We start from the raw sequence: 13,904 nt of genomic DNA on the forward strand, positions 1-13,904 counted from the left end.
CTGCTCACGTGCTACTCAATGGTGGACAACCTTGGAGCGAGAATCTATATGCGGCAGTCCAGCCGCAGAGTATGCACCACCCCGTTAACGTGGGGGTCACGGCAGTGAAGTGGCAGCCGTACATGGGATCGAGGACGGGCCCACTTGTGGAGTCCATCCAGGACTTGATTGTGTGCTTTCCGCACTACACTTCCCAGAAGTCTCATTGGAGCCTCCCATCGGCGGGTGAGTTATACGTATTTGGAGAAGTGTAACGGGTGCGCACACCGCTTCCGTTAAAGCCCCTGAAGAGAAGCAGATGGAGCTTCGAAACGCGTCGGGCAGATCCATTACGGAGCGTCGTCTACAAGCGGATCCCCGTCCTCACCTACACATAAATAAAGCTGCTGCTCGCGTGCTACTCAATGGTGGATAACCTTGGAGCGAGAATCTATATGCGGCAGTCCAGCCGCAGAGTATGCACCACCCCGGTAACGTGGGGGTCACGGCAGTGAAGTAGCAGCCGTACATGGGATCGAGGACAGGCCCACTTGTGGAGTCCATCCAGTACTTGATTGTGTGCTTTCCGCACTACACTTCCCAGAAGTCTCATTGGAGCCTCCCATCGGTGGGTGAGTTATACGTATTTGGAGAAGTGTAGCGGGTGCGCACACCGCTTCCGTTAAAGCCCCTGAAGAGAAGCAGATGGAGCTTCGAAACGCTTCGGGCAGATCCATTACGGAGCGGCGTCTACAAGCGGATCCCCGTCCTCACCTACACATAAATAAAGCTGCTGCTCGCGTGCTACTCAATGGTGGACAACCTTGGAGCGAGAATCTATATGCGGCAGTCCAGCCGCAGAGTATGCACCACCCCGTTAACGTGGGGGTCACGGCAGTGAAGTAGCAGCCGTACATGGGATCGAGGACGGGCCCACTTGTGGAGTCCATCCAGGACTTGATTGTGTGCTTTCCGCACTACACTTCCCAGAAGTCTCATTGGAGCCTCCCATCGGCGGGTGAGTTATACGTATTTGGAGAAGTGTAGCGGGTGCGCACACCGCTTCCGTTAAAGCCCCTGAAGAGAAGCAGATAGAGCTTCGAAACGCGTCGGGCAGATCCATTACGGAGCGGCGTCTACAAGCGGATCCCCGTCCTCACCTACACATAAATAAAGCTGCTGCTCGTGTGCTACTCAATGGTGGACAACCTTGGAGCGAGAATCTATATGCGGCAGTCCAGCCGCAGAGTATGCACCACCCCGTTAACGTGGGGGTCACAGCAGTGAAGTAGCAGCCGTACATGGGATCGAGGACGGGCCCACTTGTGGAGTCCATCCAGGACTTGATTGTGTGCTTTCCGCACTACACTTCCCAGAAGTCTCATTGGAGCCTCCCATCGGTGGGTGAGTTATACGTATTTGGAGAAGTGTAGCGGGTGCGCACACCGCTTCCGTTAAAGCCCCTGAAGAGAAGCAGATGGAGCTTCGAAACGCGTCGGGCAGATCCATTACGGAGCGGCGTCTACAAGCGGATCCCCGTCCTCACCTACACATAAATAAAGCTGCTGCTCGCGTGCTACTCAATGGTGGACAACCTTGGAGCGAGAATCTATATGCGGCAGTCCAGCCGCAGAGTATGCACCACCCCGTTAACGTGGGGGTCACGGCAGTGAAGTAGCAGCCGTACATGGGATCGAGGACGGGCCCACTTGTGGAGTCCATCCAGGACTTGATTGTGTGCTTTCCGCACTACACTTCCCAGAAGTCTCATTGGAGCCTCCCATCGGCGGGTGAGTTATACGTATTTGGAGAAGTGTAGCGGGTGCGCACACCGCTTCCGTTAAAGCCCCTGAAGAGAAGCAGATGGAGCTTCGAAACGCGTCGGGCAGATCCATTACGGAGCGGCGTCTACAAGCGGATCCCCGTCCTCACCTACACATAAATAAAGCTGCTGCTCACGTGCTACTCAATGGTGGACAACCTTGGAGCGAGAATCTATATGCGGCAGTCCAGCCGCAGAGTATGCACCACCCCGGTAACGTGGGGGTCACGGCAGTGAAGTAGCAGCCGTACATGGGATCGAGGACGGGCCCACTTGTGGAGTCCATCCAGGACTTGATTGTGTGCTTTCCGCACTACACTTCCCAGAAGTCTCATTGGAGCCTCCCATCGGTGGGTGAGTTATACGTATTTGGAGAAGTGTAGCGGGTGCGCACACCGCTTCCGTTAAAGCCCCTGAAGAGAAGCAGATGGAGCTTCGAAACGCGTCGGGCAGATCCATTACGGAGCGGCGTCTACAAGCGGATCCCCGTCCTCACCTACACATAAATAAAGCTGCTGCTCGCGTGCTACTCAATGGTGGACAACCTTGGAGCGAGAATCTATATGCGGCAGTCCAGCCGCAGAGTATGCACCACCCCGTTAACGTGGGGGTCACGGCAATGAAGTAGCAGCCGTACATGGGATCGAGGACCGGCCCACTTGTGGAGTCCATCCAGGACTTGATTGTGTGCTTTCCGCACTACACTTCCCAGAAGTCTCATTGGAGCCTCCCATCGGCGGGTGAGTTATACGTATTTGGAGAAGTGTAGCGGGTGCGCACACCGCTTCCGTTAAAGCCCCTGAAGAGAAGCAGATGGAGCTTCGAAACGCGTCGGGCAGATCCATTACGGAGCGGCGTCTACAAGCGGATCCCCGTCCTCACCTACACATAAATAAAGCTGCTGCTCGCGTGCTACTCAATGGTGGACAACCTTGGAGCGAGAATCTATATGCGGCAGTCCAGCCGCAGAGTATGCACCACCCCGTTAACGTGGGGGTCACAGCAGTGAAGTAGCAGCCGTACATGGGATCGAGGACGGGCCCACTTGTGGAGTCCATCCAGGACTTGATTGTGTGCTTTCCGCACTACACTTCCCAGAAGTCTCATTGGAGCCTCCCATCGGCGGGTGAGTTATACGTATTTGGAGAAGTGTAGCGGGTGCGCACACCGCTTCCGTTAAAGCCCCTGAAGAGAAGCAGATGGAGCTTCGAAACGCGTCGGGCAGATCCATTACGGAGCGGCGTCTACAAGCGGATCCCCGTCCTCACCTACACATAAATAAAGCTGCTGCTCGTGTGCTACTCAATGGTGGACAACCTTGGAGCGAGAATCTATATGCGGCAGTCCAGCCGCAGAGTATGCACCACCCCGTTAACGTGGGGGTCACGGCAGTGAAGTAGCAGCCGTACATGGGATCGAAGACGGGCCCACTTCTGGAGTCCATCCAGGACTTGATTGTGTGCTTTCCGCACTACACTTCCCAGAAGTCTCATTGGAGCCTCCCATCGGCGGGTGAGTTATACGTATTTGGAAAAGTGTAGCGGGTGCGCACACCGCTTCCGTTAAAGCCCCTGAAGAGAAGCAGATGGAGCTTCGAAACGCGTCGGGCAGATCCATTACGGAGCGGCGTCTACAAGCGGATCCCCGTCCTCACCTACACATAAATAAAGCTGCTGCTCGCGTGCTACTCAATGGTGGACAACCTTGGAGCGAGAATATATATATATATATATTGGAAATGTATAATCAAGAAATGTATAATCAAGAAGCACTCTCTCAACTTCAAGACCGTGAATGCTATACTAGAATAAGTCCGACACACATCATAGGATTACAAGAGAAATATCACAACGAACTATATAGGTGGAAAGGCATGGGTTTGTTAAGCAAACAGGAGTTTGAGTACCTGAAGAATGACTACCCAATAACTCCTCAATTATACCTAATCCCCAAAATCCATAAAAACAGCAGTGTACCACCAGGCAGACCCATTATATCTGCAATAGGGAGCCTATTTGAAAAGACAAGTATTTTCATAGACCATTTCCTACAACCGGAGGTGAGGGCTTTACCTGCCTATTTGAAAGACTCAGGTGATTTCCTAGCCAAAATCTATGATGTGGAATGGAAAGATAACTACTTATTCATGACCCTAGACGTACAATCTTTGTACACTAGCATTCGACACAAAGACGGACTCAATGCCCTGAAACATTTCCTCGGAAAAAGACCAATTAACCTTTTTGAACATACCCGCATGATTCTTGAAATGACTGAATGGTGTCTGACCAACAACACCTTCATATTTGACAAACTTCATTACAAACAAATGCAGGGTTCGGCCATGGGTACTTGCTTCTCCCCCAGCTATGCGAATCTGCATATGGGCTGGTGGGAGGAGAAAGTCTTGCAAGTCACTCACGCAGAAACTATAACCAACAACATTGTAATGTACAAACGTTTTATCGATGACATTTTTATTCTGTGGCAGGGCAGTCCTGAAAGTGCCGAAAAATTCGCCAAGGAATTGAATGAAAATGCATTGAACTTGAAATTCACATGTAATATTAATTGTGATACTATACAATTCCTTGATGTTGAGTTGTTTGTGATGAATAATGGTATACAGACACGCACATTTAGGAAACCAACAGCAGGAAACACAATCTTACACGCGCAAAGTTTTCACCCGACACCTCTGAAACAGTCTATCCCATATGCTGAATGCCTTAGGATGACTAGAAATTGTAGCACACAAGAAGAACTGTCTAAAGCCAAAAAGAACCTTTTCCATAGGTTAAAAAACAGGGGATATACGGAGAATACCTGTAGGGGGGCAGAGGCCAAGTGTGAAAACAAAACCAGACAGGAACTCATATTCCCTCCCAAAGACAAGAATAGTCCTGTAATAAATGAACGACAGCCACCAAGGCTAATAACAGGATACAACAGGTATCACGCAAATCTCCGCAAAATTCTCAGGAGACATTGGCCACTAGTACACAACGATCCTACCATTGGCCAGTTGGTGGGTAAAAGTCCCCTGGTAACCTATAGAAAAGCTAAATCCATGCGCAGTGAACTGGTATGCAATGCCCCAGCAATCATAAAACAGAAAAATTGGTTACAGAACCAAAAAGGCTTCAAAAAATGCAGTAAATGCAAAGCCTGCAACCACGGGATAAATACCACTACAGTCAGTATACCATTCAGACACAAACCATACACCATAAGAGCACAACACTCGTGCAAAACTGAATTTGCGGTGTATGTGCTGACATGTGTCTGTGGCAAGAGATATGTAGGTTCCACCATCCACCCAGCACATGTCAGAATATTGCAGCACTTGAGGGCAATAGTGAACAAAGACCCTACTTACCCGGTAGCAAGGCATATCGACCAGCTACATGAAGGTAATGCCCAGAATCTCACTTACTATGTCATTGATAGTGTACCTAAAAATGCGAGAGGAGGAAACCGTATACTAGCCCTACGCCGACTGGAGTCCAGATATATAATCCTTCTGAACTCCAAAATCCCGTTCGGATTGAACGCGGATGAAGCCCTGAACGTACACTTATGAATCAGTATGTACTCTTCCCATCCCTCTAAACCCATTCTTTAACATCTGCTGTTCTACTACTACTTAGAACTATTTTAAACCACAAGCACAGTAACAAAGTCACCTTCCACGTAACTAATCATAAGTAGCCCTAGTTATCACCTTTAATTTGTGAACCTTTTATTACCCCACTAATCACACTAAAACAAGTCACGAGCCATTACTCCACTTGGAGAAGAGAGAAAGCCAACTTGTTAAGTACTGCATTAAAGAGCTGCGCCGGCATGTATATGTTTAACATGAATAACATATAGCACTTGACTTAGCTGACGCTGAAGTTGGGAAATGAATAGTTGTAATTGACAGAGTAATTACTGCTATACACATATATCATCAAACGCATACCTTAAGTATGGCACATGCACTAGGGAGCAGCATAACCCACCTGGGTCTGTACTCCTCTTATTGGTCCTACAAGCATGTCCATCCACGGGTGGTCACGGAGGTATAATTCCAGCATCACCATCACTAATCGCTAGCGCAACCACCAGTTACCACTAAAACTAATGGCAAATTTATGGCAGACAGTGCACGTGTGCATAATGACTTGTAATAAGTGTGGACGCACGTTTATTTAATTTACTTTATTTCATTTATTTATTTTATGAAATGTAATTTAAAGTGTTCTCAAATTCATGATTTATACAAGTGTGAAGTTAACACATGTAACAATGAATATAAGGGACCTTTTAGCAATGTGGTTCAATTGAGCGTTACCAAGTTGCATAAACATAGGTGAAAGACTGACATGATGTTTCACATGCAAGTCATGAAACTTTTCTATGTCCACACATGAGGGTTAAACATGTAACCATACCAACCCTGGGCCAATGAAAACGTGTAACACATCAAACGCCTCAGCAACCATGTAACATTCATGTATATTTAAGTGTAACAAAATGACAATGCAGATGTAGTGAGCAAGGCGGGGCAAGCCGCCGAAACGCGTCTATGCAGCAAATGAGCCATTAAAAATCGTTTGGATTTTGATTCACGGAGTCAGCGCCTTATTTTGATGGAAAGTTTGGTTTGGTGTCGATATATATATATATATATATATATATATATATATATATATATATATATATATATATATATATATATATATATATATATATATATATATATATATATATATATTCACTGAAAAAATTATAGGTTATAGACCATATATAGTTAGGAATTAGCATTGACAAAACCTTGAAAATTCACTGAAAAAACCATAGGTTATAGACCATATATAGTTTGGAATTAGCATTTACAAAACCTTATTTTACTCACACAAAACCATTGAAATTTGCATATATCACTAACTATATAGCGCGCACCCGCAATCCACTGCTGATCATGTCACATATTACATCATATATGTATTCACCAGTAGGTAGTTATAGTTAGGACTTTTTTCAATCCAAAATCTCAAAATTCTATTTGGAATAACTTTGACGCCGGTTGACGAATCTGCCTGAAAATTTCCTCAAATTTGCCCGCGGAGCTCCGGTCCTTCCTTGAAAGTTTCGGGGGGATTCGTCAAGCGGGGGCTGAGATAAAAGGGGGGTCCCAAAACGTGTTTTCCCCATGTTAATTTCCACAGGGCGGTCGAACTCACTTTTAGCCCGAATGGCTGAATGGATTACCACCAAACTTGGCAAAATTGTAGGGACTGGTAGCCCGTTGTGCCTTTGCTATGTCTTAAGATATGTGCTCCAGTGGATTTTGAGTAATTTAGGTTCAAAAAAATATATATATCTATGGCAGCGCCCCGGTACGCGCACCGGGGAGCGCTCCGGACGCGCCACGCGAGGTGCGCATGGAAAGCTGATTGGCTCTCGGGTGTCTGTAAACATTCGAAACAGTCCTGAGCGGCCGCCATCTTGTGTCTCTGTAGGATCGAGATACAAGAGGTGGATAAAAAAAGGGGGAAATGACCATAAGGGGGCAGGGATAGACCCCCCCTGACCCCCTAGGTTTGATGTGGGGGCCATAAAAGGGCCCAGCGGGGCAAAACATTTTTTTTTTTGATTTGCGCGGGGGGAGCGCCCGGTACGCGCACCAGGGAGCGGACCGAGGAACGGACCATGGAGAAAAAAGAATGACAGAGTTTTTAAAAAATGTAGTCTTTTTTTATAAATTGGAGGTAGTTCTAAAAAGAACTGTTTTTTTTCTTCTTTTTGTTGTTTTATATTTTTTTATTGTTTTTTGAACATTTTTAACTTTTTGGGGGTTTTCTGAACAGTTTTATATTTTTTTTGTATTTTTCATGGGGAGAAACGAAAAAACAGGGAATTGAAAATGGCTCAACTGGAGCAAAAAAAAAAAGAAAAGAAATAATGTGGGTTGATTGGGGCATTTGTGGTTGTCCTCAGCAAGGACGATGAGCTTTACGCTCTGTTCTCCGTAGGAGATGGTCTTCCCACAATATTTACAGGTTATTCGAAAATCTGCAAACCATGGCTGAATGCAAGGCATCGTCTCTCTTGCCTCTTGTCCCGACGGAGTGCGTTGCTTTCTTTTCGAGGTGGTGCTTGTAGTTTGCGGAGGGTTTCTGGCCAGTTCCCTCATCTCTGCAGCAGAATAGTTTATTGGATGCTTGCGCTGCATGTGTCTAATCATTGTGTTGTTTCCGAATGAATATTTTTTATTAGGGTTCCCCCTAGAAAGTTCCATGCCACAGATTAGGCATGTCAACTTGGCTGCATTTACTTTTTTCTTCCCCTCTGGGATCGAAAAAAACTCCCATATAATGTGTGGTCTTGGCTGGTATGGGGTATTGTGTTCTTCAAGCCATCTTCTCCTCCCCTCCTCCTCCTCCTCCTCCTCTTCCTCCTCTTGATGACCACCAATGTAATCTTGTGGTGGTCCTCTTGGTGGTTGTGGTGGTGGTGGTGCAGATGCACCAGCTGCTGCTGCTACTGAAGCCATTATATAGATCAAAAAGATACAGAGAGGTACAATCAGGTCTGCCTCAGTCAAAGGACAAAGTCAGAATAAGGAAAAAAGGTGGGGTCTTTCATCATTTGGAAAAAAAAAAGGCCTGAACCAATGAGAAGTGTTATTTTCAGGTCACAAGACCAGGGATTTTATCATTATGAAACTAAAACTGTTCTGCACCAATTAAAAGTGTTATTTTCAGGTCACATGACCGACGCGCTTAGGCGACGCGCCCCCTGGCACGCCCGGGGGCGTGCCCCGGGTCGCGTCGCATAAGCGCGTCTGATGTTTACGTTGCGCGAGCGTATTCGCTCGAGTGCTTCCGGGTGCGCTTACGCCGTGCATATCACGCGGACGCGGCTACTCAATACGTCACGATCATGTTTTCATTCGCGACATTGGCGCTAAAGGGACACTTCCCGGTTCGCGCACCGGGGCGCTTCAAACAACTACGCTCTCCGGGGCGCTCACCGGGGCGCGCCCCGGGAGCGCTCCAGGGTCAAAAAATCAAAAAAAAAATTGTTTAAAATACAAATAAAATATAGGATTCAATCATTTTCAAAAATATTACATTTCAGAGCTATAGACATTTGCTATTAACCAAATTTTGAAATTCAAAGAAAAAAACATAGGTTTGGGGCCTTATATATAGTTAGGTATTAGCATTTAAAAAACTTATGAAATTCACTGAAAAAACCATAGGTTTCACACCAGTTATAGTTAGGAATTATTTAAAAAACCTATTAAATTCACTGAAAAAACATTGTTTTCACACCAGTTATAGTTAGCTGGAAATTTTACTGACATAAAACCATTGAAATTCCACGTTATAGTTAATTGGACTTACTATAACTTGCGCGTGTAATGCACTGCTGATGACGTCACATATTACATCACTCATGACATGGTCAGTGACATCACTCATGACATCACTGATGACACCATCTTTGTGACAGAGTGACAGACCTCCTTTCAGTGTAATGTAACCCTTAAAACACATATTCGAAAATAGAAATTAACATTTTCTAAACAATTGAGATATCCATACCAGTTACAACAACCAATTCAGTAATACCACCATCTATATACACATCCACTCATTCACCAACAGTTCTATATAGTCACTCATACATATACTCACTCATCATATGTAGTGATACACCTATACATCTTGTTACACACCGACAGTCATCCAAAAGTTACTCACACACATACTCACACATGCAAATAAACTATTGAACATCCATTTATTTGCATATACAACTATACAGACACTACCACCTTACTTCTAAGAAAACTTACACATACTTACTCTCTTAAACAATCACTTATAGAAACACATACTTATTTAAACAGGAACTCTTACAATCTCACATATACTCACTTATAAACATCAATACTCACATATACTAGATTAAAACATATGTTGTTACTGATAAAGACAGTAGTGAGACAGTCATTCACTCACTAACACACACATGTACACACTCATCCACCCATACAGTCCTGCACATATGCTGTCTTCAAAACACATACAAACAGTGAGTCAGTCATTGATGCATCTATGTGCTAAGTAATACCCCCACTAAACCATACAGAGACTCATACTGATACTAAAAAAATCTAATAACCCATATACACACACATGTAGCTACTCACCAACCCATGCAGCCAATTATACACAAAGTGAAACACTGATACATATATTTAAATATTTAAACATTATTCACTAATATATGTATTCACTAAGATACACTTAATAAGCCAGTTAACCAATCAATTTTTTTTTAAACATTCATTAAAACACTTATTTAAACATTCATTCTTCCATCGACCTTTACATATACATATATAAAACATATTTATTTTTCAGAAAGACAGACATTCACTGAATGGTGTTATCAGTGATGTCATGAGTGATGTAATATGTGATGTCATCAGCAGTGCATTACACGCGCAAGTTATAGTGAGTCCAACTAACTATAATGTTGAATTTCAATGGTTTTATGTCAGTAAAATTTCCTGCTTACTCTAACTGATGTTAAACCTATGGTTTTTTCAGTGAATTTAATAGGTTTTTTAAATGCTAATTCCTAACTATAACTGGTGTGAAACCTATGATTTTTTTCAGTGAATATATATATATATATATATATATATATATATATATATATATATAGCAGTATATCTACCTATACCTACCTATACCAAGATGTTAAACACACTGTCCCAAAGTTGTTACCTACTGGATGAAGTCAGTGACATTCAGTAATAAACTCAATCAATCGATATTTATCCAGTGATGATGCATTCCCAGTCTTCCCTTCTGTTCAAACCTTTTTTAATGGTGTCAAATTTCACCATGAACCATTGTTCCCTGAGTTACCTTCTACTTTCTCTGTTTCCTACCCTTCTAAGGGGCATATTATCAAGGACAGGCGATACATTATCGCCGCTTTTATCGGCAGGAAACTGCCGATAAAGCGGCGATAACGGCCTTGATAATATGCTCTATGAATTCCAATCGAAGCCAATGTTAGATGTGAACACATTTAACATGGGCTTCGATTGGAATTCGTAGAGCATATTATCAAGGCCATTATCGCCGCTTTATCGGCAGTTTCCTGCCGATAAAGCGGCGATAATGTATCGCCTGTCCTTGATAATATGCCCCTTAGTTCCTTAATATTTTCTAGGACAACTCATTTAATATCGGAGAGGGTGTGGTTCGCTTGAATCCAGTGAATGACCAGTGGAGCATTCTCCTTTCTGGTCTTAATCGCAGATCTATCTTCACACAGACGTTGCCTGAACTCTCGTCCCATTTCTCCAATATAGTCTAATCCACATGGACAGACTATTAGGTAGACTATGTGTTTACTCCTACAATTGTTAAGGGTAGTGATCTTATGTTCGGTACCATTCCACAGTCACCATACAAAGATCACAGATACTGCAAATTCCACACTTTTGGTTTCCAGTCGCTCTACCTCTATCTATTTTGCTTTGTGTCTCATTTTGATCATCCCTGTAGGTATGTACAAAGGTATTTCTCAGGTTCTTGTTTTTTCTGAAAGCGTAGAGTTGTCTACGGAGCCTATCATTAGAACCCTCATCAAGAATCTTCCAGTTCCTACTAATACCGGATAATTGACTGACCATACCTATTCTATCAATACCTTGTTTTCGCTTCCCACCATTAAGGAGGCTATCCCTGTCATAATATCTAGCCCATTTTTCAGAATGTGTATAGTAATCCTGGATGGAGGTACAATTTCTGCGCAACCGCAGAAATTGCCCAAAAGGGATATTGTCTTTTCTACTTTTGGGGTGGTAGCTAATATGATGTAGGAGGGCGTTCTTGTCAGTCGGTTTTGTATATAACGCTCTTCCTTGTTTATAATGAAAATGTCAAGAAAAGTTACACTAACACTGCTTACATGGGCTGTGAATTTGAGATCACAGTCCCAAAGGTCGAAACATTCTCATAAAATGGTGACATTTCATTGTGGATATTTTTATCTTCAAAGGACCCCACGTAAATACAGGCAAGTACCATGGGGACGCATTTTACAATAAAATCCTTGTTGGCGCCTTCTATTTGTGACCTTGTTATGGTTCTTTTCACTTATTCAATTATATCTGTTTGGGGTATGTTTGTATATAAAGGCTGGTCTTGGCGAGGCTGCTGTCTATGTCAGAGAACCATGCCTCCGAATAGCCGTAGGTGACCGCACCCCCTTCACCGGCAATGGCGGCAGAGGCAATACAGCAGCACGCCGGAATCGCGGATATCTCGGCAGAAGAAAAAACCCGCCTCTAATGAAATCAAGCTGCTACGACAGAGCACCGGAGCTGAACCTAAATCACAAGCTTAGAGGCGGAAAGGAGCCCTCTGGGAACATGAATGCAGACGCGCGGTGAACATCCCGGAATAATTGAAAATGGCAGGAGGGTGTTCTCGAGCATCTGGAGCAATTGGAAAAGCTTTTATAGTGGCTGAACTGTATCGTGGATACCCGGGGAGCTGTGACAGGTGAGGAAAAATTACATTGGGTACTTCAGGCACTGAACATTGAATCAGGAGGCTTAATTATTTACACAGGAGCCAAGTAAAACCCGGACTGTACTTTTAAAATTTTCCCACGGAAGAGTCAGGTGAGGAAGGCAGTAAAATAAGAAGACAGAGGTGAGGAGTGGAGGCGGGTAGGTGAGGAGGAGTCCTGTTGGTGCTGGGGAAATGCTGCTGTAAGCAAAGTTTAAGGGGATAAGCAGAGCTTTAACACAACCCCAGAAGGGGGAGAAGCCTTGCATTAATAAGTGCAAGAACTAGTAACATTATATTAGAGCTGGGGGAGACACAATAAGCAGGTCTCTAAAGTAGACTCATCTACTGGATTAAAAGCAAAAACCCACCTTGCACAGGCACAGGCTAAGGTGCTGTCTTCTGGGGTTGGAAGAGCAGGGAAATCATAGTGACCACAACTCAAGCTTTGAAAACTCTGAGGACGAATTGGCTGACAAGTTTAATGCATCAAGCCAGGGAGAACAGAATGCTCTTTTTGTGGAAACCGGCGAAAGCACCAAGGAAGAGGGAAGGAATGTCTAGGAATTTCTCCTCTTCCTGAAGAAGTTAGCACTACCAGCCCTTTCACAGTCTAATTCACCCCAGATAATGGCAGGCGATGTGGCCAGCCCATGCCATAAGTGCGCTAACCTCAATCTCCACAATACAAGAACTGAATGCTAAATATTTGAATCCAATTCAATTGCCTGCTACCAAATCTGCATTGAGTCAGAACCAGGTGTTGGACAGTAGGAACATGGCATCGATCCCAGGACCACAGGAACAACAAAAGGTTTCAGCTCAGAGTTTAAAAAAAATCTCAAAACCTCTACAAGCAACTTCCAGTTTGAAACCCCAGTCTGTACCAAATTCTTCGCAGACTTCAGGTTTCGCGACTGTCACAGTCCCAGAGCCAGCAGAAAGTCTCTTAGATAAACTACCAGAGGATCTAACAGAGACAAATTCTACCAAACAGTTGGACATCAAGATGCTGCTTAATCTTATTCTCAACAAAATAAGAGATATGAAGAGATCTCAGGAAAATGAGACTGCTTCTCTTTACCTCCGCCTAGATAAAATCGAAGAAGTGATGTCTTGTTTGCCAGTTAAAATTTAGGAAGCAGAGTTCAGGATTTTTCAACTAGAGGACCAGATGACCGGACTGCTTACCAAAGTACGTGAAGTGACTAAAGACAGTAGCTCGTTAGAAAATAATCTAGAGGAGCTCGAAAATCATTCTCGTTGCTCTAACTTGCGGTTAGTGGGAGTTCCTGAGAGAATGGAGGGAGCCCAGACACCACAATGGGTGGAATCTTTCACTAGGGAACAGGTTCTCCCCGAGTTCAGTGGGGATCTTACCATCACTAGGGCTCATAGAGTTCCGTTCCATCCTTTGCCAGGCACAAGTGCCCCCCGTACCATCTTAGTCAACTTTGCGGACTACAGCATAAAGGAAAGGATCCTGTCTAAAGCAATACAATAAA

Source organism: Lissotriton vulgaris, chromosome 5, assembly GCF_964263255.1.
Source record: "Lissotriton vulgaris chromosome 5, aLisVul1.2, whole genome shotgun sequence".
NCBI lineage: Eukaryota > Metazoa > Chordata > Amphibia > Caudata > Salamandridae > Lissotriton > Lissotriton vulgaris.